Source organism: Kogia breviceps, chromosome X (genome assembly GCF_026419965.1).
Source record: "Kogia breviceps isolate mKogBre1 chromosome X, mKogBre1 haplotype 1, whole genome shotgun sequence".
NCBI lineage: Eukaryota > Metazoa > Chordata > Mammalia > Artiodactyla > Physeteridae > Kogia > Kogia breviceps.
Window position 1 is genome coordinate 125,394,084 of NC_081330.1, and position 26,503 is coordinate 125,420,586.

At 45.4% G+C, this 26,503-nt stretch overlaps 1 protein-coding gene across 11 annotated transcripts in view; it reads right to left on the bottom strand.

Annotated features, from left to right (window-relative positions):
• FRMPD4 (FERM and PDZ domain containing 4) overlaps positions 1–26,503 on the bottom strand; it is a 539,580-nt gene that overhangs the window by 281,212 nt on the left and 231,865 nt on the right. Inside the window, exon 1 of one of the 11 annotated variants that reach the window (XM_067023536.1) lies at positions 13,059–13,071. The exons of 8 other annotated variants lie outside the window; for them this stretch is intronic. The gene's annotated coding sequence lies outside the window, so the exon portion shown is untranslated. Of the gene's footprint in view, positions 1–12,108; positions 12,723–13,058; positions 13,072–26,503 lie in introns of those variants that run through there. 2 more of the 11 variants (XM_067023534.1, XM_059049985.2) reach the window with 2 other exon arrangements.

The following is a 26,503-nucleotide window of genomic DNA, read 5'->3' on the forward strand; positions in this document are numbered from 1 at the left end:
AAACTGAGGTTCAGCTACTTAGCAGCTGCGTGACCTTGGGCAAGTTACCTAATTTCTCTGTATTTTAGTTATCTATAAAATGAAGACAACGACAATCTAAAATAGGGGTGTTTTGAAATTCACGTGGGTTAATATATGTAAAAGGCTCAGAAAAGTATCTTTTCACGTTAAGGACTCTTTTCTTTCTTTTTTTTTTTAACATCTTCATTGGAGTATAACTGCTTTACAATGGTGTGTTAGTTTCTGCTTTGTAACAAAGTGAATCAGTTATACATACACATATGTTCCCATATCTCTTCCCTGTTGCGTCACCCTCTCTCCCACTCTCCCTATCCCACCCCTCTAGGTGGTCACACAGCACCGAGCTGATCTCCCTGTGCCATGCGGCTGCTTCCCACTAGCTGTCTGTTTTACGTTTGGTAGAGTATATATGTCCATGCCACTCTCTCACTTTGTCCCAGCTTACCCTTTCCCCTCCCCGTGTCCTCAAGTCCATTCTCTACATGCGCGTCTTTATTTCTGTCATTCCCCTGGGTTCTTCAAAACCTGTGATGTTTGAAAATGCATCTGGTAGATCCATAGGGAAATATTTTATTACCTTGTATTCCCTCAGGGATGAAAATGCTGTCTTGACAAATGGATTACTTGGGAAAAAAGTATGTGCAAATTTCCAGTCTTCCTGGAGACAGACATTAGTCAAAAGGCAATGTCATCTTCTGTAATTTTCCTGAAAAGCTAGGTGCTGTTTCTTCTAAAAACAGCAACAACAAACAAATGCTCTTGCTTTAAAAAGAAGAATAGATCAATGGTTTGGTTATTTTAAAATGGGGCCTCTTCAGTTCAATACCTACTTAACTGTTTTCCAGACCAGAGGGTAACATAGACCAGGCCTATCTTAATTTAGATTAATCATGTGTCTTCTAAAAAATTACCTCTATGGTCAAGAAAACGGAAATACAAATGAAAAAAAGATGATGAAAAGTGGTGAAAGAATGTTTTCCAGTTTTTCTTCTTTCTTTCTCTTGAAGCAACAGAAAGTAATAAAAAGAGAGAACTGATAGTTGAAAAACACAGATTAATAGGGTTGCCAGATAAAATACAGGACACGCAGTTAAATTTGAATTTCAGACAAACATGCTATCCGTTCTTGATTTTTATTTGTGAAATGTAGCAAGTCTACTAGTGATCCTTTGCTTCTCCTTAAGAACTAGGGGAATCAAGGCATGGACTGATCGACAGAAGACACAGAGTCGATAGTTTCAAACTGAATCCGCGGTCTGCCTTCAGACCACTGGTGCATCCTGTTCACATCCTACCTACGAACTTTTAAGCTTGTTACCTTCAAAAATGAAGTAAATGTACACTGAGTTGGAACCCCAAATAATTATTTTAAAGCTTTTACTGTATCTAGACTTAATTTAGATTAAATTAAATAGTCTTATCTCCAGGACATGGGAATCAGAAAGAAAATAATGGAGACACTTAGATCTGAGTTGAAAATTCATAGACGGAGGAAGGAAGGGTGTCTAAGACAGCAGCCATTAGTCACATGTGGCTCCTTAAATTTTGATTAATTAAAATAAAATAATTAGTTGCTCAGTTGCACAGCTCTATTGATTTCAAGCACGCATTAGGCACATGTGCCTGTCAGCACAGATCTCCACCCTCGTAGAAAGCTTCATCAGACAGGGCTGGCCTGGAGCCTTCTAAGACCCTGCCTGGTACGCGGTGGTGCAGCTGCGGGTCGCTGGGACAGTGATGTAGGAAGCAGTGCTCAGGACGCCCCAAGCCTCAAGGTAATCCTCCTATCAGCCAGGAGGTTCTCTAATAGGTGGGGCCCCTGTGCTCCCACTCTACGCTGATGTTCCTTATCCCCGAGGAGGTCATCTAAGGGGCTCAAGCTAGAGATTTAGGGTGATGTCAAAGAGGACAGAGCCCTGGTGCAGGAGTCAGAGAACCTGGCTTCCCAGGAAGCTCTCCACCAGTTAGCAAGTCACCGTCCCTATTTGTCCCTCAGTTTCGTCATTTCTAAAACGAGGACCAGGTAGTGGATGATTTCTAAAGACTCTTCTGGCTTTCAAATGCTGTGATTCTGAGTAAGCAGCACTGACAGACTAGAGTCCCAGGAAGCGCGAGCAAATTTAGATACTAACTAGCAAAGATCCATATTCCTGATTCGCTTCCAGTCGGCACAGAACCGGAACGAGTTCTGCAAGGATGGTTCATCATGCCACGGACTCAATTTTCAGAGATGTCCGTAGCAGTGATAACTTCTGTTCAGGACATCACCCCTGGAGAAGCTCTTTCTCTCTTTCTTGACAATGTCAGCAGTCTGATTGTGTTAGCCTCCTCTCCCCATCCCCATTTCGATGACGTGAACAAGGAGGTGGGGTCGACTGGAAGCATGACTCCACTGTAAGGATAGCATTCTCTTTTGAGCATTTTCCTTATTAAAGGAATTCAAAACTTTTCCCTTAAAATGCATTCTCTAAGAAATTTATGCTTCTCAGCTTCAGAGGTCTCACTTCAAGATAAGGGGTTTTGATTGAGCATCTGTTGAGGTCTTCGGAGTCAGATGAATCTGGGGCTAAATCCTGCTTAGTAGCTGCAGGTCAGCAAATGATATATTATTCTTGGTGGTAATCTATGAAGTGGGAATGAGACTGCTTCTCCTGCAAGACTTCATGAGAAATGAGGAAACATGTGAAGTGTTTAGCAAGGGTCTCTGGTACCATGATTAATTATACAAAATAATAGTATATCCACAATTCAGAGATCCTTCTTTGCTTAAAAAGCAAACTTTTCTACATTCACTAGAATGTATCTTGCATCTAAATATGTAAAAAGCTTTTGTTAACTTTTTTATTGAAGCATAACATATACCATAAAGTACATAAATCTGAAGTGTATAGCTCAACAAGTATGTGTACCTCCACGTAACCAACACTCATGCCAAGATACAGACCATATCCAGCACCCAGAAATTTCCCTCATACACCTTCCCAGTCAATATCCAACTGGCCCCCAGAAGGAACCATTATTCTGACTTTATCACCATAGATTAGCTGTGCTTGTTCTTATTCCTCACATAAAAAAAAATCACGCAGCATACATACTCTGATCTGGTTTCTTTTCCTCAAGCATTATATCTGCATAGTTTATTCGTTGCATTGCTGTACAGTAGTTCATTGTTTGACTATACTACCTTTTTTGGGGGTGAGCAGAGATTTCTATACTCCAGAGGTAACATAAAGCTAGCAACATAAGATTTGTCACAGTGCTAACCAAGGTGACCAACAGGTAGCTAGTTACACCACTGATGGACACAGACACTGGCTACCAGACATACAAGACAAATCTATCAGATGCCTGAGGAAGGAGGGAAGGGGACAGAAGGGATGGAAAATATTGATCATCTCAGGGTTTGTTTCATATCACACCATATTGCTCATCTAGCCCGCAGAGACTCGTATTATAAGAAAAAAACAGAAGTTTCTGAAAGGATACGAGCAAATCTATTAGGAACAGTCACATTATTAATATTATTTGTATTAAATCTCAAACAAGAGGGATTTCCGGCAAGATGCTGATCCATGATTAATTCATTTTAATTATGTTTTTCTTATTTACCTGATTGAAACTTCTCTCTTCAATCATGACACCTTATTAAAAAGCTATCTGCATAGATATAACTTTCCTTCCACAATCCTCCTGCCTCTGAGTGAGATTCATTTCACTTTCTAATCAATAAGCCTCATGCCCCTTTGTGCATCTTTCAGCTGGCTGTTTTCACGTTATTTAATCTGTCTTAGAATTTCCTAGAGGCTTAGATTTAATGCTGTAAAATAGAAATGAACAGCCTTTAAACACAAGGTTTGCCTGAAATGGTATTAACCTAAGTTTAATGTACCTGAGCCCCCAGGGATGTCTGTGGGATTCGAAACAGTGAAAAATACTTATCAAGGTTTCATCTGCAAATTTTGTTACTAAAATGCTTGCTGATATCATGAGACATTCCTCTCACACCGAGACAAAGGAAAGATGGCTTCCCTATTGTTTTATGATTCTTAACCTGTAGTTAAAAGAATAGCGCAACCCCACGAACGCATAGTTAAAACTAAATACAGCACAGAAAAATAGCCTTCAATAAAATTAAACAGCTTTCCTTTATGTTTTGTTTGCCAATAACTGCATATTTTGGTTCATTCCTAGTGTAAGTGCTGAATGTTAAGCAAATGTTTTTCTCCTGAAAGGGATAATTAGCACAAAACCCAAATTGTCCATAATGATCTTTAGGGTAAGCCTCCCCTCATAAGAACAGCTATATCTCTTCATCACAACTTCCTTTTTTGACGATCACCGTCTCCATTTAGTACTCTTGATGAAAAGCCTTTGTCCTTTGAGCTGTACCTCTTTCTCTGATGCTCCACTGCGGGCCCCTTTGCAGCCTGTGACATATTAGGTAAACATGTAGAAACGGCAGAGGCATTTTCACGCCAAGATGATGAGCAGGCTACAGTAAAACAAGCAGAGAAGCAGGTAATTCACTCAGGTTCATTTTATTTCCTCAAAGCAAACTGAATAGGTGAAGGGGCTACCTACTGAACAAACCTCAGCCAGCTCAGAGAGGGTTAGGTAGACCCCAAAATGCCTTGAGAAGTCCGTCCATCAAATGCAAGCCCCAAGGATTAGAAAAAGCCCCCCCCCCCCCCGATCAATCCATCCACACATGCTCAGCCTTGGCTGCTCATAACTTTCCCTCCATTCATTCGGTGTATGAACCATTTAGTCTATACTTGGGTTCCAACTCTCCCAAGCTTCTCCCCCTCACATATTTTTCATGGAAATGGGCTGTTGCTTCGTACTTCATCAGTTGAGAGGGTTATTTCGTTTGGTGGCAATTTCAGCTGTGCTGATCTCATTCCAGATGTTATGAGATTTAACGCTGAAAACCTGACTTCACTCTGGAAGGATCTGTTTTGTTTTTTTTTTTTTTGCGGTATGCGGGCCTCTCACTGCTGTGGCCTCTCCCGTTGCGGAGCACAGGCTCCGGTCGCGCAGGCCTAGCGGCCATGGCTCACGGGCTTAGTTGCTCCGCGGCATGTGGGATCTTCCCGGACCAGGGCACGAACCCGTGACCCCTGCATCGGCAGGCGGATTCTCAACCACTGCGCCACCAGGGAAGCCCGGAAGGATCTGTTTTCAATCATGAGGCAGATACCCGTGTTCTTCATGTGATTTCCTAAGTAAGGTTTGATGCCAGTGAACTCGAAAGTCAAGAAGTTTAATGAAGAGAAGCAAGAGATGAGTGCCCTCAAAGCTCACCTGAAAGCAAAGGGTCCTTCTTACGTGTGTTTACCTGTGCACTCTCCCAATTTCTAAAAAGACGGGCAACGGAATGGTTTTAAAGGCCTTGGGTTACACATTAAGAGGAAACTTGGGAGAAAAACAAGGCACCATTTTAAACTCCTTGGGACAGCTTTTCCAAACACTATTCCCTCCTTCTCTTTGTAGGTTAAAGTGTGGATTTTTATCTATCATTTGGCTCAATGCCAGTCAAGATTATTCTTAGAAGTGCTCTGGTTCTCTTTCTTTTTCATTGTTGTTAATTACATGTTAATACACTTTCCTTAAAATTCACCAAAGGCTCTCGTGATCGACATTAGTTTTGAAATAAACTTTTTTTTTCTAAACGCATCCCACTTCCTTGTGAGACTTGACATGTAAAGGGCAATGTGGTGTTGCTGTTCTTTCCCATTAGGGCACAGGGCATAGTTTTATTAGAAATTCAAGTCAACTTAAATACTGACCTCATGACAATGACACAAGTAATTGAAGGACTGACTGAGGTCCTTGGTATTACTGAATAAGGTCTATATTCTTAACATCAGGCAGCAGGTCAGAAAGTGAGCTGGCCTCTCTACACCAAGCTGTCCCAGGTTGCACTGTATAGATTGAGTGGAAGCCATGGAAGTTCTTAGCGCGTTCTTTAAACTAACTAGCCCTATTGCTTCCTCTGATCACACTGAAATTCTGCACAGAACACCGTTCAGGTTATGTCGGATTTCACTGATAACCAATAAGATATTGGCTGACTTGCCAAGGCAACCTCCTCTGACTTTGAGCCCGGTCTTTCTGCTCTGCGGTGCTTCAGTACCTATTTCTGCAAGACCGGTCACAGGAAGGACTCTGAAACCTTGGCTTGCGATTGGGAAACTTACCATGAGAAGCAGGATACACCTACTCAAACTCCTTGCAACAGCTTTTTCAAAAAGACCCGGGGCAGCAAGGAACACGGGCCATTCAAAAGTCTACCTAAAATCCCCCTGAAACCTAAGCAGTCCTGCCACTTTTCTATCAACTAAATAGCCTGGAAGAAGTAGTGGAGCATTTTCCAAACTACATTCAGAGGAACACTGGTGGGTAACAGAAGTGACCTCCTAATGAATAAATTTTCGGGGAGCCGTGGATTATAGCTCCCTCTTGGAGAGGTATACCATTCGGGCAAAATTCTGAGATGTCCTTTGGCAAACCTGCTTATTTTTTGTTTACCCTTGCATTTTCAAAATTTACCGGACCGCATAACGCTGTTTTCCTGTGACATCCTTTGCAACTAATACTCCAATTCAGGCCACATTCCTCTAGTGAACAAGAGCTCAGAGTAGACAGTTCCAGTGCCCCTTTCTGTGACTCTCGATAAAGCTCCCGATCTCTGCACTCCCAGTGCATTTCTTTCCAGAATCCAGGGGTTTAGCACATGGTTCCTGAGATTTTCTCCAGCCCTATCGGTCCATTATTTATACTCTCTATTAATGATGGTGGTGCCCAGCATATCAGTGTCAGATCAAATTCTCCAATACTGTAAAGACATCACTTTTCTGGGTTGACAGTCAATACTACACTGGGGTCGTGCCTCGTGGCATCGCGGCAAGCGGTCTACTGTACCACCTTTGGTGGGGCAGATGAAATGGGGACGGCTGAGCAGGATGAAAACATACCAAGCACAACAGTCAGAAACAGCTCTACTCCTGGCTCTGCCATTTACCTGTGAGACCTTAGGCGAGTCATTTACCTCCCCTTGATCGGATGGCTTCGTCTGGAATGTAAGCGGTTGAAGTGAATCACCTCTCAGGTCCGCATCAGGGCTAATATTCCATGACGCGGGGCCGGTGGCCTTCTTAAGTAAAGACAAGAACGCGTGACTTGTGTCTCTGCTTTTACAACCTGACACTGACCCTATTGATTATTTCATGTTGAGGCCTTGATTAGAAATGCAGTCAGTATGGTGCTGTTCCGAAGAGGATACTGGAGCACCTCTTTTGGCATCATTAATATTTATTCATGCGTCCATTCAGCGGCCAGTTATCAAAAGGCAATATATGCCCGGCATGTTATGCTCCCCCTCGGGGACCCAAGCATGAGGAAGACAGACCACCGCCACCCAGAAGCACAGAGCTTAATGGTAAATATAGACAAGCAATACAAATTGCTCTATAACAATGTGATAAGGGTTTTGTTTTGCATCAGGGTTTCTCAGCCTCAGGACTACTGACATTTGGGGCCAGGTGACTCGCTGCTGGGGGCTGTCCTGTGCACCGTAGGATGTTTATCAATGTTCCTGGCTTTTATCCACTAGATGCCAGTAGCACCCCTACGCCACCAATGTGACAACAAAAATGTCTCCAGACGTTTCCAAGTATACCCTGGGGAGGAGGTGGCAAAATCATCCTAGTTTGAGCACCACTAACTTCAAGATATTCTTTTATTGTTAGAGAATTTTCTATCTATGTGCTATGCCCTAGATGAGTCTGACTGTAAAATTTCAAGCGTAGCCAACTATGTCCCATTTTTTTGCATAATTCAAGTTTCTAAGTATTAAGCATGCCCACAAGTTTAAGGTGCTATCCTATTCACTGAGGGTTTTTTAAAAATTAGTATGACACAATTCACTGCTCTCAAAGGTTTAAAATCTTGTTCTGGAGCACAGAATACAAGTAACACCAGTCAGGTGGAAAAGTTCCAGAAGGGGTTTCAACCAAATGAGTTAGGAGCAGGTCATTCATCTAATAAACATTTCCTATTATGTGAAGGGCACTGTGCTAGGCTCTGGGGAGAAGGCAGTGAGTAAGACATGTCACCGATACCAGGACGGAGCCTCCATTCCAGTGTTTAACAAACAGTGGAAACCAAGAGCGTGTCACGTGGTGAACGGCGCCCCTGATGCAGAGAAGGCCAGAGCGAGGGGCAGGGCGTGCAACTTTACAACCAGATGAGGGAGACTCATTGCCCACACTTCCCAGTAATCAATCCCATGGACGGCCTGTCAGAGGACGAGGGCTCACAGCACGTAAATGGCACCAGCACGAAGTCTGGCTTTTGTTACGTGAACAACGATTGAGGGCTACCCTCTGCTGGGTGGCTCCCCGAGTGTGGTGAGAAAAGCGCCCAGCCTCCCTGGGTCACGGCTTCTCAAGGGCATCAACCACACGGGGTTCTCCAGACTCAAGCCTTCAACAGTCCCCTCCGAGCCTTCAACCCTCCCAGCTTCACGTGTCTCTGCGGGGCTGGCCTTTCGGACCTCTGTCCTCTACTTGTGGGTCACCCCCTCTTCCCTACCCCTGCTTGGGTCTCAGCTACCCTACTCAGTAGCTGTGACGGCAGGAAACGAGAGCCCTTTCTCTCTTCCCTGCCTCCCCCAAGTGCCTCTTGTAGCGGCACTCTTTAAAGCCGACCCAGCAGCTTTTTCACGGGGGAGGCAACGTGGCCCGTCCCCTGCCGGCCTTCGTGCTTCTGTCCTATGAGCGCCCGCGTCTGTCTGGATCCTCTGAGCTCCTTCACCCTCCACCAGATCTTGTCCTTCTCTGAAAGCCTTCAGGACTGGTCGACTCTCGCCAGTGGCTCTCTTTGCAGGCTGCCTCCCTTTCAGCTTGATTCCCTCACTCATTCAAATTCAGAGCCAGCATGTGAGAGCACCCCTGGGTGCCAGGCCACGGGCGGAAGACCTTCTTACGGCTTCTATTTTATCTATTCCCCCGCTATAGTGACTCCATTTTGCAGACATGCCTCCTAGGAGCCATCTGCCCAGGCTACCTCTGGATTACTGTATCCATAGCACATTTTCAGCCTGAAAGTGTTCTTATCTTGTAACTTGGATACAATTTTTTCCCCAGTAAGCACTTGACTGAGTAGAGCAAAGAGTCTCGTGAGTGTGGGACAACAGCTTTTCAAATTCCTGAATAATTTTCATTCAACTTTGAGCAAGCTTAGCCTGTCTAAAAGCTAGAACCCTAAAGGAAATGTATGATTGTCACTTTTATGGTTCCTACATCACGGAGAGAAGGCACCTCAACTCTCTCTTCAACAGTTTCTGGGGAGGGTCAAAGTTTTTGAAGTCTAAACACGGAGGAAGTCATACGTCCCATAGCTTTCCGCATTGGTTGTAAAGACCTCTAGCGACAGTGGCTAATTCTGAGACCACAGTTTTGCAGCCCACAGGCATGTCCTTCATTGATTTCATTTTAGGTGGTCATCGCAGATGATGGACAGGTCGCGGAATCCCATAACCACATACTGCTGGGACGGGGCTCATGAAATTCAGTTAGAACATGTGCTTCTTGGGCTGAGGCCCCCAGGCGGTACACTGAGAGCCGGCTAAGTCCCCAGACCCAGCCACGGAGCTCATCTTGGCTTGCTCCCTAGTTATGCAACAGTGCTTTTCTGAATCATCTTGGATAAATTGCTTTGCTTCTCTGTCCGCCTGTCATCTCAACTGTAAATTGGAGATAGCATGAGCTCTCTATTTCCCTGTGCTGTGCTGATAATTAGATAATGTCCCCAAAACACTCTGAGCTCTTCACAAAAGGCAGCTCTGTAAATACAAGATATCACAGTTGCTTTGACAGACCACTTTAGGAAATAAATCAAGCACAGACGTTCCTGGCTTCCAGTGCCATGGACTCTGCTTGTCTGCGTTAACGAGCCAGGCCAGGTTGGACCCTCAAAGAAATCATTGCAGCAACTTTCAGTGCCCGTGGGATTTTGGACACCTTTCTTCCATAGACCAGACGCTTGCTATAGTTCAAGCAAAATAGTCCACACAACGAAAACTCAACTGCTCATGCAAATTAGCTGAAACATTCCAGAATATGGGCCCTGCTTTTTCCCCCTACCTTCTACTGTTACAGAGCTGCACAGATGCTAGCTAAAGGTATTAAGATAATAAAATTTAAATTTCAATGGAAAATGAAGGAAGACTAGTTTGAATCCTTGTATGTTATGCCTTTCCAGCTTGCTCTGTTATAACCTCCGTACTCGTTAATCATTTCTGAAAATTCAGAACTTACCTTTTATTACACATTTGCTATTTACCTTGATATTTTACATAGAATATCCCATAGAATTATATGGAATATTTAAAACTTAAAAAACTCATCAGAAAAGTATTCCTTGGAAAAACCTAACTGGTACCTTCAATACAAAATTAAACAGATAAACCAAAAAAGTGGTAAACATACTTTTATAGGTTAAACTTTATGAAGAGTTTGCCATCAATCAAAATTGTTTTTCCTATCGAGGTACCATAGAGTCGATCCCTATGTCAGCATGGACTCCATGAGAAGCTACTGTATATCAGTACTTCCGATACCAGTTTTCTCCAACGACTTTGCATCCCTTCCTCTAAATGTTTGCCCCCATTCCCATCCTCTCATCCTCAGATCAGATGCACAGTTTCTGGCACTGGAACGATTTACGTGTCATGCCGTGACGAATCCCGGGTAATCACCGGCATTGTTTCTCAAGTGCAGGGCCACTGGGTGACACCTGCTGGAGCATCTCTCTTCTTTATGAGAACCCATATTTATATGCCAAGTATGCTTTACTCTATTCTAAGTCTTATCAACTCTGCTGCTGATAAACTGCATTGCTCCCAATCTAACATTCTGAGCCAGTCTTCTGGAAGACATGTACACATGTGTGTGTGTGTGTGTGTATATATATATATATATACATACACACACATACGTATACGTGTATATATCAATTAATAATACTGATATATATAACGAATATATAATGGGTATACTATATATCACAAATTGTCAAACGTGTTTATTTAATTTGAGTGCTAATTGAAACAAATATTCAGTTTTATGGGGTGATAAAAGAAAAGAGCCCCAAAGATCTAAAGAGCAGCAGATTTATTATAAAATTGCAAGTTACATGAACAGTCTCTTAGAAACAACGGACTCACATTGTCCACATGCCCACATAACTGCATTTCAGTTCGCTGAGGACGAATCCAAGACCTAATTTAATTAAAAATCTATCCTTCTATTTTTAATGCCGCTCGTGAAAGAGCTCAGAGACCTGGACAGGAGATTTACTAGGCACGAGCTAAGTTTACAGTCGCAAAATTCATCAATAACTTGCAGACAACACACACTGCCAAGAGACACTGCTTGCTTCAGAGAGTTTTAACATAAAGCCAACACATGAAACGATGATTTACAAAAGACAGCCCTAAATTTCATTTAGCAGATGACATGTTCTAACTTAGAACTTCACCCTCTCGTCAAGATTCTCCCCAAAGGGATGATAGTAAGTACATACGCTTTTTAGAAAGGAACCTAGGGAAATGTTACACTTCTCAGGCTTTTTGTAACACTAAAAGCCATTTCTTATTAGATTTTGGAAAAACAAACAAACAGAACCACTACTTCAAAACACCAAAAGAATTCTCAAGATGAGATTTCCCCAGAAAGAAAAGAGAGACAGCAGAGGGTGTACGCCATCAATTTCTGGGGTCAGAACTTTTCTTTCCATCAGGACTGCCCCTGCGAACACTCTGCTTCAGGGCCAGAAGTCCCGTACAGCTCTGAGTACCTGGGGACAAGAAGAGTCATCGTGTATGAAGCTAGCTTCTGGACCGCACTATATTATCGGTCAGCAGCAAGGAGAAATCTCTCCCCTTCTTCTCCTGAACCACTGGCCAAGAAAATCTAAGGAACCTATCATTCCAAATCAAGTGAAACATAATCCCCCTCCCCCCGTGCAATCTCCCCTCAACCCAGACGTGTCTCCCCACACAGCACACTCTGCACGCTTTACCTTTAAATTACCGGATTCTGTCAACGGTCCTTCTTACCCTATCCAGCAGGAATGCAAGATGATGCGTGCTCTTCACCCCCAAGTGGCATTTGACTCCACTGCATGCAATCACTCAATGCGGTATGGATGAACGGGCCAAGTTCAGGTTCACTGCCTTACAGTGGCTTCACTCCTCACAGCACGTGACCAGGGAGCAAGCGAGCGCGGCTGTCGGTGCTGCTGGCTTCCGTGGAAACTAATGGAAAAAGCATGTTGCCAAATGCTCTCTCCAGGCTCCCTCTCCTCACCCTTGCTGTGACAGTGTTAAAGCTGCCGCCTTGATAAAGAACAAAAACAAAAGGCAATGCAAACTGCCTCTCCAGAGGAGCTTTCTCTTCCAGCAAGACATGATCCACACCATGCCTGGGGACAACAGGTGAAGCCATGTAGGAAGCCTTGAACTTTATGGCTCAGAAGAGCCCGGGCAAAATTGCCTGGGTGCCTGAGTCGCGCAGGCATCGGGCGCCCCAGCGGTGCCTGTTTGCAACTTGCCTTGGGTGTGCATGGGGCCAGCAAATAAACATCCCCCAAAAAACAGAGAACACAGCCGACAGCTTAACCTTGCTCCTGCCTTCAGAGACGCCAGACTGTTCTGTGTGCTCAGGACTCTCCTTTTACCAACATTCAATTTGAATGAGCCGGTGCAAACGCACTGCTCATCCGCTCCCAAGAACAGGATGCATTTATGTGAAACACGAGGAGAATGCCTAATGCCCAGGCATCCTCTGCATTCCCAGGAGCTTGTATTACAGGGTTAGCTTACATTTCACTGCCTGCCTGAACCCCTGCCAGCACCCACTGCACTTCTGCGAGCATCGCAACTTCAGGCCAACATCCCATCAACACACACACACACACACACACACACACACACACACACACACACACACACACACACCACACACACACACCTGAAACATTGTGATGCCTCCTGCTAAGAGAAGCATCTTTTGCAAGCTCCCATATGCCCCCAGCGACGAGAAGCACCTTTTGCAAGCTCCCATCTGCCCCCAGCGACACGCCGGGTGACGAAGATGTGGAGCAAACTGACTCTGCCGGGCTTCTCTTTTCTCTTGCAACCAGTAACTTTCAAGACCGGGAAAGATGAGTGCCAGATGCATTGTGGTGTGTCAGCGCCAGGCTGAGAAGTGACTGCTCTGTGGGCCTTTATTAGAAATGAATTCATGAAAACGGGCCGCCGTAGCTTTAATTCATCTTTGATATATAACATTAAATACAAGCTTAATAACAACCCACTGTCCAAAAAGCGCGTGACGTTATGTAACACAATAAGTATTCCTACCAGACCACCGCTAAGGTCCCATCTGATTACAATGACCTGCGACCAGCAGTGAGGGAAAGCAGGTCTCTGGGTACATTTCATCTTACATTTTCCCTTCACATGCAGCTCTTAGTTGACTGAGTTCCAAAGAAAATATTGTTACAGTGCTTACTTTTCTTCCTTAAAATTGCCCCAACTGTCTAGCATGGTGTGGGAATTAAATTTGCAGGGCCGTGTTTCAGACAGAATCTTGGTGTGGCCTGGCAGCAACTTTCCTCACCCTTTTCACAGCGTCTGAGGGTGGCTCACATGCATTTGGATGCAGCAGAGAGATTTCTCGGAGACTCCCGTTCAGGGAGTGAGATGACTGAGGCTGCCAGAGACCATATGTGCAGCAAGCACCCCACTGGAAGGAGGTACCTGGGAACATCATCAGAAGTATTTCTTTGGGAAAAGCAGCACGTTGTCACCGGGGTCTGAGAAATTCTGCTCTAACCTGTACCCAGGGCTTACGTAGATCTCTGGCGACTCACACTAACCACACTCACAAGAGAATGAGGTATAAACCAAATTACAATTTCTAAATTATAATTCACCCCGTAAATAATGTATGACAAAGGAAATGTCTTTTACATGACCAGAATTTTCTCATTCACCAACTGAGCTTGACACAATTCTCTACCTTTTTTCCCTGGATTCAGGTACTGAGGAAGTGAGTGCCTTACTCTTACTGTTGTTTTGAATTTCAAGGGCACAGAATGACGTTTTTTAAAAACAGAAAGAAAAATCAAACAAACAAATAAATAAATAAATCTAGTAAAAACCACGTAGAGCAACATTACCTCCTATGAGCTTCTCTGTGAAACTGTAGCCAATTTGTCCTCCATGGACTAAGAAACTGAGCGTAAAAGAGAGAGAGAGAGAGAGAGAGAGAGAGAGAGAGAGAGAGAGAGAGAGAGAGAGAGAGAGAGAGAGAGTCTGCATTGATAGCATGGGAATGAATATCAATTTATGTAAATCTCATCCTAGAAGTCAATGGGAAATTAAAAGCATGGTTATGAGATTTTATAAATGGCTGATAAATCAACAAGTTAAAAGAAAACCTAGTAGCTTCTTAGACTTAACAACAGACCCAAGTATATAAATTCAATTTCTAATCCTAGCACAGTCATTTGAAGCCATTAGTGTAAGACTGGGAAGCATGAGGGGTGATGGGAAGGAGAAACAGGTGAGCATGTTGGTACTGATGATTAGGAAAGAAATTTTTTAGACAAACGTTCCATCCAGCTCTCTCAGAAGCTATTTATGATTATGACTACTCACAGATAGCCTGGACAATCGGAGGATGCCTTCCAGTATTTGGGGGAATATGGAAAGAGCGGGTAGAAAATGGTGACTGATATAACTGATATAAACATCAGTTCAAAAATTCCTCCTCAGGATGGATAGATTCATTTATCCATTCACTTCTTCAAACAGCATGTCCAGAATGCCTCCCGTGGGCCATGCTCCGTGCTGCCCACTGGGGGACACAGAAATGAATAATAGATCATCCTTCCTGACCACATGGGCCTCATGGTCTTGGGACTCAGACGCTTTTCCTCATTTTCCCGAGAAATACTCCTGCCAGTCCTAGAAATTGACAATGCAGGATTCTACAAGAGGGATTTCAGATTCATAAAGGATATCCCTGGGTTTCTAAACAGCTGACCCTGATCTTCCCAAATACCTTGGGAGAGAGAAGCCAAGAAAACACCAAGGACCGTTGGCCCCTGAAGTACCAGCGGGAGCTACAAGTGACCGGCTGTTTCCCATGACCTTCACCTTCTGGTGTCAACCTGTGGTTTTGTTAGATGGCAAAAGAGGCCTTGCAGGTGTAACTAAAGTTATTCATCAGCTGACATGAAAATGAGGAGATTAGCCTGGATTATGCAAGTGGGCCCAGTGTTCTCACATGAGCCCCTAGAGGCAGGAAAGGCAGGTGGCAGGGGAAGTCACAGCTCCACAAAGCCTGAGAAGGAAGGACTCAGTGTGTCACTGCTGGCTTGAAAACGAATGGAGCACATGTCAGGAAAATGGAGACCTCGGCTCTACAACTGCCAGGAACTGAATCCTGCCAGCGAACAGGGAGCTAGGAGGAGCGCCCAGCCTCTAGAAGCTGAGAGTCACAGCCCTGATACCCTGATTTTAGCCCGGTAAGGCCCAAAGAGAGAATCCAGACATGCCCTGCCGGACCTCTGACTTCTAAACATTGCGAGATAATAAAGCGGGGCTGTGTAAGTCACTGAGGCAGTGGTAATCTGTTACACCGCAGGACATACTGAACCAGGGCTGCCGGTGGCCGAGGCTAGTGATCATCTGTAAACGAACCACCCTGCTTTTCAGACCGTTTCCATTCCTCTGGCTCATCCATGGGGAGGGTGACCCCCCACTAGGGCCACAGATGTCACTGGACGGACATGCCAAGCCGCGAAAGATACTAGGTCAGGACTGGGACACCCAGAGGCTGGGAGTGATGGAGCAGAGGGGGAGGCATATCACAAGTAAGTGCCAGACACTGTGCCAGGTCCCGTGGATTCCGAGGCAAGGAAGGCAAGGTCCTTGTCTTCCAGGGTGTTACAATAGAATGGAGGAGACACAGTAACTAACTAGAAGGCAAAGCAGAACTAAGTGAGATGCCAGGAGCAGAGCGAAAAGCCATTCTTTCCGTTTGGAGGCGGGATGCGGTGGGGGGGGGTGTGTGTCTCTGTGGAGCCACGGGGGTGTGAATACCCAAGCTGCCGGCTGCGTTGTATACCGTCCTCCAAGAAAAACTATCAGTTACCAACTATCAAAGTATCAACATTTTATGTAAAAACCGGCTCCGATCCTGCACTTGCATACTCTACCTTGCCACCGTCACCCTGGTCTCACCCCCGTCTCACCCCCGTGGGATCCTGTCTTCATTTAAAACATCCATATTTTGTTCATCTTGGGTGTTTTACAGTCACTTTGATTTTCTAAATATTGCGTGAAGATATTATGTAGCTCGACTGTGGAATGTCAGGACACCCTCTTACACTGTGCTCCTCGGGAGACTGCCTTACCCTGGGGTGAAGCAGCACAGAGCAGGCCGAGCAGTGAGGGGCCAGCGGGGCAGGAGTCAGTCCGAGCTCAACATGGACCATACTGGCGTGGATCAGCAGAAAAATTGTTTGCACTCTAACTTAGGCTTTCTAATTAGGGGACTAGAGGACATGCTCTCTCACTGCATCCTAGTCTTAAAATTCAGAGCCTAAGATTGTATAGATAATTTTGCTTCTTTATGAAAGGGAAGCCTGACTCCAAAAGTTACCAACGCTTCCTAGGCTGCATAAAGATGTATAAATGCGCAGCTTTAAGTATGTTCAAAGTATTAATCTACTTTACTGTCAAATCAGAGTGATTTCACTCCAGAAAATCTACAGAGCTCCCATTCTGGACATTGAGCTCACCTATAAAGAAAGGTGAACAGAATTTAAGGCTTTGGTGAAATTCAAGGAGAGCTAAGTCAGAGTTGGAAGTTTTTCTGCATTCTTCCTATAATGAGGTCAAACTACGTCTGCAACTCCATGCAGGCGGTGATGAAGCTTTGCCGGAACCACCAGCTGACCTGTGTGAGGCAGGTTACCAGTGATCACAGACTCTCTGTTCCTCCTTTGAAAGACCGTCGCCTGTGTGGGCTTCAATATCTGTTCTAATAAAAGGAACACTGGTGTCCAAAATGGTGCTCAAAGGGAACACTGAGCTTCCCAGTGGCTGACTTCATATTTAATTGGATCATTTTTAGAATGAGGAGGATTCTGTTCCCCTCAAATTCTAAAAATAGCAGGAGACCACACCGTTTTGCCTTTGGATTATTGACAGAACAATTTGTCCCATTGGCTTTTTGGCTTTGTTTAGTTGGGAGATGATAATATTATTCTATTGTCAGAATGATGCTGGTTCCTTCTAGCTGTGAGTGGGCTTAACACAAAAGGCGTTCTCAGGGCCAATTTAAACCAGCAGGTAGAAATTGTTACACATCTGAATCAAAATAGAGAGGAAAAGTATATGGCACTTGCTTTGATAAACTCCCACCATTTATTATCTGGGACCAAGGTTTTTAAAAGCAAACACTTTGCAGAGTTCAAGCAATCAGCATCTGATTATTACTTAATGACTGAACTCTCTTAAAGGCTCCATCATAATCAAAATGCAAAAAGGCAACAAAATGTCATCTGAGAATTTGAATTTTTAAACACCCAGGTTAAAGCATGGGAAATGTAATAGTCTCTCTGCAACATGAATAATTTCCTCTCCACTAAGCAATCAGTTAGAATTCTAACAGTTCAAGAGAACATACAGAGCAAATTGGTTACATCAACCTGCCCCGAGAAAACATGCAGCCGCGCAAACGGTGATTTTGCACTTGACTTTACAAATCCAGAGCTGATCTACGCAAGGTTTTTGCACTTTGTACCTAACAAAGACCAAAATATGATGAAACTGTCCTGTCACTGTAGAATTAATTATGTGATGAGGCAGCAGGAAGGGAGAACTGAGCAGAGCTGTTCCACAAAGTTCTAAAGGACGTCTCAGCTGCATCTTGCCACGGCACCACGAGGCCAGGGATCCACTGGCTCCCCGGCCTCTCTCGGAGACCAGTCCCAGAAAGATGGTGTCAGGCCTGGTGGTGCTGCAGGACTGATGTCTTTGTTTCATCAGATACAGACGTTTCCATCACTCAGAACTCCCTCTCCTTCTGTGATTAAGTGCCTCAAACCCAAGTGGAGGCCAGCTCTGAAAGCATATGACAAAACGGAAGAAGGCCACGCCATCTTCCTAGGAGTCTTTTAGAATGTTATTAACCATTTCCGGGCCCATGTTACGGAAGCTAGAGCAAAAGGCAATGGCCTGGCCTAGACAGATTGCTGTGAGAACCCAACACGCCAGGTCCTTGCACCTTTAGCAAGAAGCCAACTTAGCTACTTTGGAACGCGAGGGGATGCTGATGGCAGAGATGGCCACGGGCAGGACAGAATACAAGGAAGACCACTCCAGCAGGGACCAGGAGGGGCTGACATCACCATGCTTCGGCCAAGGCTTCAGAGGACCTGTACACCTGTACGTGGTGACTCTTATCCCAGGCGGTGCATTGCAATCATGTGGGAAGCATTCAACAGACTCATGTCTGGTCCTACCCCAGGGATTCTGACATTGGTCTAGGCTGGGACCGGGGCATCAGGACTTTTAAAAGATCCTCAGGTGATGCTCACATTCAACCAGGGTCAGGAAGTGCCAAAGTAAGGCAGGCAGGTTGCTGGCAACTTCCAGAAGTTAGCACATGTCATACATAGGGAGGCTACATGTGACTGAAGTTAACGAGACTGTAGAGACCAGAAATCTGAATCAAGTCAAGAAATTCTGATGGAGCCCCGGCCCGAGCTGGGTCAGCACCCAAGACGCTGAGTGGGCGAGTCTTCTCCACAGAGAAGTAGTTTCTGGAAGTCCCTCAGCATTTATCATGGGCCATCGTTCCACATTTGTTCTTATTTCAGATCACTTGATAAAACACAGAATGCCCAGCTAACAGTGAATTTCTGATAAGCAATAAATAATTTTTAGTAAAGTTATAACTCAAATATCACAAGGATTAATAATTTTTAGCATAAATATGTTCCAAATGTTGCATGAGATAATACTTTTTAGCATAAGTATATGCAAAATATTGCTTGGGCCATACTTGTCCTAAAAGCGATGTGTTGCTTACCTGAAATTCAATCTAACTGTGCATCCTATGTTTTTATTCACTACATCAGGCCACTCTACTCATATTTAGTCTGCATTGTTACCATACGCATATTTATTGATCTCCTGTGCAGCCACCACGCTAAGCATTTAATCTCTTGGCCTCTCGCTCTCCTGTCTCGCGATAGTAAGCATGGGTAAATTGTTGGGGGCAGGGCTAGGTGTGCATGCCCAACTCAACCACTTTCGGTGGACCTTGCAGCAAATGGTTTAGCGTTCCTTGTCTTCAATTCCCCTCCAGGTAACAGGGCGCTTCTCATGGGATGTAAGGCGAATTAACTATGAGTCTACAATGCACAAAGTCCAGTGCCTGGCTTATAATAAGATTCCTTAAATGGTTGCAATCATTATCGTCCTGACTTCCTAACAGTTGATTTCAATGAGATCTCTGACGTACTCGTATTAAAATGAAGCCAAAAGAAACTCTTAATATAGGAATTTGAGGTTCAGTTCTTTAAGCTATGAGTAGATTAGTATAGAAAATAAAATTTAATTAGGGAAATTTCTCCCCTACTCCCCATGATTTTTTTTTTTCTTTCTTTCTCTTCCTGTCATTCCACCTGCCTCTCAAACACCTTGGCCCACCATAATTCTCAGATGTGATCATGACCAAATGATCTGGCTGTGACGTGGCGGGAGCAGGAGCTATTCACCAGGGTATGCGTGTTATGTGGGGTAACTAATTCCTAGCTACATGTTATTTGGATGACTTATACAAAGAAGCACAGATACTAAAAAACCCCACTAAGACAGGTATAAAAAGTACAAAATTCAAGTAGCAAAGGGGACGGGATAGTTTTACAAGAAAATCTAGGCTAAAGATAGCAATGGCAATCTAGTGTAAAACCTACCTACATGCTTCCCAGCAGGCGAGGCAAAAAGGGAAACACAATCTATTACTGGGTTTCCTGTCTAATAATAGGAAACATGCTATCAGGTGGGAGAAATTTCCCCCGGCCGTAAGATTAATACATCACCTAGCTCCCCAGACAATACAGTAGATTGGGTCTATTTTTATATTTTACTAGAGATAACAGAAGCATTCTGGGCTCCAAATATTCTTAAGGATAAAATCCCTGAGCACGAAGCAATCAAGAAACAAATATTAAAAATATGTTTAAGGAAGAAGCTTTGGGTTTTAGCAATTTTAGAAACGACCAGGTGTCTGGCTGAGGGCAACTTGAAGAATTACAGTTACAGCCCATGGTTCGTCAGAACCTTTCTTTATTCTTACCTCATACCTTTGTCTCTAGAACACTTGAAACGTCTTGCAAGCATCTTCCAGGATCCTTGCCTTTTCGCGTGCCTAGATTTTCGAAGCACGTGGGATGGATCCTGAAGAGAGACGTGGCCCTGGGGCTGCACGCAGCTGTCACAGCCCTGCTGCCTATGCAGCTCATTCTACTGCCTCCAGCAAGGGATCCCAGCGCCACACGGCCAAGGCCAAGGGCAGCGGGTCGCAACCTTCCTGGAGAGGACTGCCTTGAGCCTCCTGGGAGAAATGACTAGAAAAACTCCCAACCATGCAGCTTTTGGTTTTTGTTACTTTTCTTCATCTGCTTTCCCATTTCAAAACCTTGGAATGAAGCAACCAATCTGAAGCAGATTCCCTGTGGACATTCTCTTGGTGAATTATGTTAGCTATCGAACAGCATAGATTTTCTTTTTTTAAAAATAGGAACATTACAGGACTGAAAGAACACTTGCTCAATATTAGAAAATGCTTTCAGCACGCCAACGTTGAGGCTGGTCAAAAAGAGAGCCATTAATCTTACAGAGGCGGCAAAAATTATACGGAGACACACACATCTATGCCATATATAAAACATATACTGTGCATATTTACATACAATAGAGGAGGAAAATCAGCACCCTGAGTTGATGATTTCCTTTACTAACTGTGACTAAGTCTGAACTCTTTAGCATAGTAACAAGGCCTGTTTGAATACGGCCTTGCCCTCCTTCACTGATGTACTGTTGTACTACATCAAACGAAATCCAGGATACATTTTATACTTCGGGGCCCTTCCTTATAACAAAGGTTTCCACTGACTATGAGACTCTCACTATTTTTCTCCAACTACTGAAATCCTACGAATCTCCGAGACCCAGATTAAACAATGCGTCCTCCACGACAACTTCCCAGAATGGCCCACGCATGGTAATTACCCACCACGGCATTTTATACAGACCCCCGACACTTCTCACACTGGATAACTACGTTCCCATCCGACACTACACGACTCCCATTCTGATTCACATCTTTGTGCCTCCAGTACCAAGACAATGCCTAGGCCAAGTAAACATGTATTGGATTGAATTCAAAATCAGTCCAGCCAAAAGGAGGGCCTGAGTTAACTAAACGATACACCCATGTTCTCAAATACTATTTGTTAAACCTGGTTTGGAGACAGACCAGGTGTGATTTCAAATACTTGCATGGTTTTATAAATTTTGAAAGAATTCTCCAAATGAAAATAAGCTTGAGTTTCATTTGAAAATGTCCTTACATTGACCAGACTGCCCCCTGAAAAAAAGAGAGTATCTCCAAATCAGAGAATGCTAACCCAATAAAATTCCACCAAATTCTATTTTGGGGGCTACTTTCTAAAGAAAGAGGAGGAGTGGAAGAGAGAGAAAGAAGGAGAAGCAGAAAGTATTTAAATTTGGCCCAAATTTATCATATGCTTTTTGTAAATTTGGTGTTAACTTATAGCTTTTGTTACATATAAGGTTGTTTTTAGATAACAGGTCGTGTTTAAATGTTTTAAGTCTGCTGACCTGCAAAAACAATAGCGAAAGGCAGAAGCTGTACAGCATGTTCCCTGGCTGGGTAGTGACCTGCAACCCAGCCCGCTAGCCTTCTCCTTCCCTGCTCAGTGGGGCACCAGCCTTCACTCTACCGGAAGGACTAGGGCGGAATAATTCACATTAGCTGGTTTTGCTAACCGCAGTGGTACCTTGCCTTCAGCCTCTTTCTTTCTCGCCCGTAAAGGCAGTTCTTGAACACTCTCATCTCCAGCTACGGGAAATGGTAAAGGCCGAACCACTGGGCTGCAAGGCCTTGTGGTTTTCTATACCTCGCTCCGTGAGCGCCTGCCCCCCGACCCCGGACTGTGGGGGAGAGTGCTGCGCTCAGGCAGTGGGCCCCGGGGGCCGGCTCTCGCCGCCCCCCACCCCCTGCCCCCCATCTCTTCGTCTCCGTCTCCCTCAGGACTCGCCAGCAGGGCCTCCCTCCCTCCCTCGGCCTTGACGCATGGCTAATGCAACCCAGCCCCCTTCGGCTCTCAGCCCTCCCTGAAGGCCAGTCTCGGCCCAGTGCCCTGGGCCGAGTCCCCACAGCCCCTGGAGGTTTCCGTCAAAGCCGTCAGCACGCCTCACTGAGCCGAGGGCCCAGTGGGTCCCATGCCCCCTCCCAGGAGGCTGTGCGACCTTCAGAGCGAGGGCTGTGTCACTTTGGCTGGGTGTCATATTCCTGGAGCTGGCAGGGAGTCTGGCCCATGGGGCCACTGGGTGGGTGCACTCATATCCAGTGCCCACGCCGTTGCTGATAAATAGATGCGTGAAGATCACCGGCACTGTGGTTAATCTTTTCTCTCTCTCTCCCAGACAACCACCACAGCCTCCCACCTCGACCCTGGAACTGGTCTCTGAGCGCTCCACTCCAGCCTCTGCAAGCCACCAGGGCTGGGTAGCGCTGAGGTGATCCGGTCCCGTCCTCTGGCACCCCTGCTCCATCCCACCAGATGCCCACGGCCCGTCCCGGATTATGGTCATGGGGTTCTTCATCATCCAGTCTCACCTGTGCCTAAGCTTCCCGTGGCTCCCAGGTCGCATGCTAGGTCCACCGAGGCTAACCTTTTGCTCTATCCCTTACAAGGCTGGCCATACTCTTTGCCTTGACTGAAATGCCCTCACCCCTTCTTGGCCCGGCAAATCCCTTTGTGTCCTGCAGACCCAGCCCCAAAGGTACTTGCACTGATGTTACCCTGAATCCTGGAGCCTAGTTGGTAACATCCTGCCCTGAATTCCTACAGCTCTCTATCCCAGGGCCTACCAAAGGCAAAATGCCCGGGAAGACCGTTACTTATTCAGTTGTTTGTTGTGAATCTGAGCTTCTGAGGGCAGTACAGGAGCCTGATGTGCGAAGTTAGTGAATGAATCAATGAGTGAACGAACAACTGAAAGAACACAGGAATGACTGAGGGAGGAGAAAATGTAGCAGAGAAGGAGAAAACGAAGCAGAGAATAGTGTAGCAGAAGATAAGGAGGGGTGAGGGCGAGAGGAACAAGGCGGAGAGTTTAAGGTAAGGTACAAAGATGACTCCTAGCACTGGGCCCCCTGCTCCCAGACGCTCCGATCTCTGCCCTTTCCTTCCCCGGGTGGGAGACACAGCTCTCCTCTCTGGAGAGAGGGTCCCATGGGGTCAAGGCAGGTCAGTTCTGACGGATGGAGGAGAAGGAGGATATGTATACACCATGGAGTTGTGGGAGGATCAAACGAGGTCTGTCCCCAAAGAGATGTGCCCGAATGGAGGACAGCAGGAAGGCTCTAGAACCCAGTAGACAGAGCAGAGGAAGAGCGGCAGCAGCAAAGCAGAAGCCAAGGGTGCTCAAGGCAAGTCCAGTGCTTCTCAACTGGCCTGTTCCTACAGGCCTGGGCAGGAGCCACAGCCAGGGAAGACACGGGGAGAGCACTGCCTTGTTTGCAAAGCCATTCCCCAACCCATCTCGTCGTTCCTTCCAACAGGAGCCACTGCTACGCAGGTTCAGAGCTGCAAGCCCACAGCCAAGGGGCGTCTCTTTCCCGAGGTCCCATAGAATGAGCTGCAGCTCTCTGATTTCAACCTAGGTCTTCAGGCTCAAATGTCAGGCTCCTTTTGACCCTCTTCACTCCCACAAATAACCCTTCACACCGAGAAGGAGAATCAAGTTTACCAGTATCTTTGGATTTCTGCTTCCTTTCTACCCTCTTGAGCTTGGACTGTTTTCACACAGGCAGTTTGCAAACATACAGAATCACAGTAAGGCCCACGCCACAGCACAAAACCTGCTGGATGCAGCAGCCTCTAGTCCAGGACACGCAGACAGGAGAACAGGAGCTGAAAGCCTGCCCCACGTACTGCTACCAAGTCTGGAGGGAGGGAGGGAGGAAGGGAGGAATCAGCCAATCAACAAGCATTTCACTATTTCATGTAGTCTCCTACCAAGGAAAGCCACGTGAGACTCGCTAAGCCAGTCTCTGTAGCTTTGTGACTGGTACTGCAAGATCCAAACTGGCTTCTAGCTTTTGGAAAAGCTCTTCTAATAACAGAGTGTGTGTGCGCATGTGTGTGCGTGTGTGTGTGTGTGTGTATTAACCATGTTTCTGACTTCTGTCAGCTTGGTGCTTTAACATCTGTCCTACAGGCCGTATGCCAGATACTCCTAGTGTGGACAACACAAGACTAGGTCCCAGTTACCCTGCCTTGGCCTCTTGCGTCCCTCATCATCTACATCCCAGCTACGGAGGAGTCCTCCTCCTACAGGAAGCACGCTTTGCAAATACAAACCAACCCATCCAGGCCCACACCCCGAACCGCCTCCTTTACTGGGTTCTCACACTCCAGGCCACGGTTCCCCTGCCGTAATCACCCCAGGGCCCACTGAAATTATCCAAACTGGTGAACCCTAAACCCACTTGCCAGGCCTCACCTGTTCCTTCCTACAAAAACCACAATAAAGGCTCTTGTGACAGTTCCCCTGCTCCTTCTACCTCCTGACTGACCCTGCTGCTTCCCCATGTGGCCCCTGAGGGCACAGCACGCCCCTCTTCTTAGGAGCTGTGAGAAATAAACTATCTTTTCAAGGGCAATCATCTCCTGATCTTTTGGCCTTACTGTACCTCAAATTTTCTATTAACATACTATATTTTAGAACTCTGTGTGTGTGTGTGTGTGTGTGTGTGTGTGTGTGTGTGTGTGTGTGTGTGTGTGTTAGCATGGGTGTGGGTGGAGGATCTGATTGTCCAGTTTTCTTTAGAGGAAATGGAAGTTTCATTTTTCCCTTAATATGGAAACATGTAAGTTTCCAACACCTCATAGATTTTAAACATAAATAAGTGAAGCTTCCTCAAGGTTGTAAATGAACTCGCGGCACAGATGTCTGAATGGGATGTGGGAGTCTGCTGACCTCACATCCCAAAGTGCTCTCCGTCACCTAACATGCTCTCCTGCTTCTAACCTCACGGAGCTAATGCCTGGGGCACCATCTTCCTCTCCATTTGCAAGATGCCACTTTCCAGGCTGTTGTGCTGACAACTTGTCACTGCACCCTCTTAAAGAGGCTGTCAAATTCTTCTTTAAAAAACACACACGCCACAACAATGGAATGAACCCCCTCAGAGTGACTCAAACTTTGAGTGTCTGAATTGTTTCATGTGCCAGATGACAGGAGAGGCAGACACCCACAGTTGCATTTAGCTGGCACTCCGGCTGTTGGAATGCCACCTACCTGATCAGCTGAGCCCAGTGGTTGAGCTACTAAGGCGTACACAGTCTGAGATGTGGTCGCTGCTGATTTCTAGGCCCTGGGAGTACTGCATGTCCCAAGACTCAAAGAGAAATGGAAGCATTTAGCTAATTCTTGCCACACTGCCTATGGAACTGTATCATTCCAATGCGGCAAGCAGTTTGAAAGAATAAAATATTCTGCTAGTAGGAATGCAATTTACAATTGCAACTTACTATAGTGTAGGATAAAGAAAGTTTGTAGATGATTTTCAGACACCCACAGAAGGTTAAGATTGCCCACATGAGCTGGAAGAAAAGCAATGGACAGATTTCTACTAGATACTCATTCCGTTGAGTCTCCTTTGCTATCTATACTGGACTGAATTGTGATCGCCAACAAGGTATGTCCAAGTCCTAACATCCTGTACCTGTGAATGTGACCTTATTTGGAAAAGGGGTCTTTGCAGATATACTTAAATGAAGGCTCTAGAGATGAGATCATTCCAGATAACTGTCTGGGTCCTAAATTCAATGACAAGTGTCCTTATCAAAAGAGTTGTTAGAAGACAGACAGGAAAAACCACACAGGAGAAGGCCATGTGAAGACAGAGGCAGAGACTGGAGTCAAGCTGCTATGAGCAAAAAAATACGTGGAGCCACCAGAAGCTGGATGAGACAAGAAAGGATTCTCCCCTAGAGTCTTCTGAGGGAGCGTGACCCTGACACATTGATTCTGGACTTCTGACCTCCAGAACTGTGGCAGAAGACCTTTCTG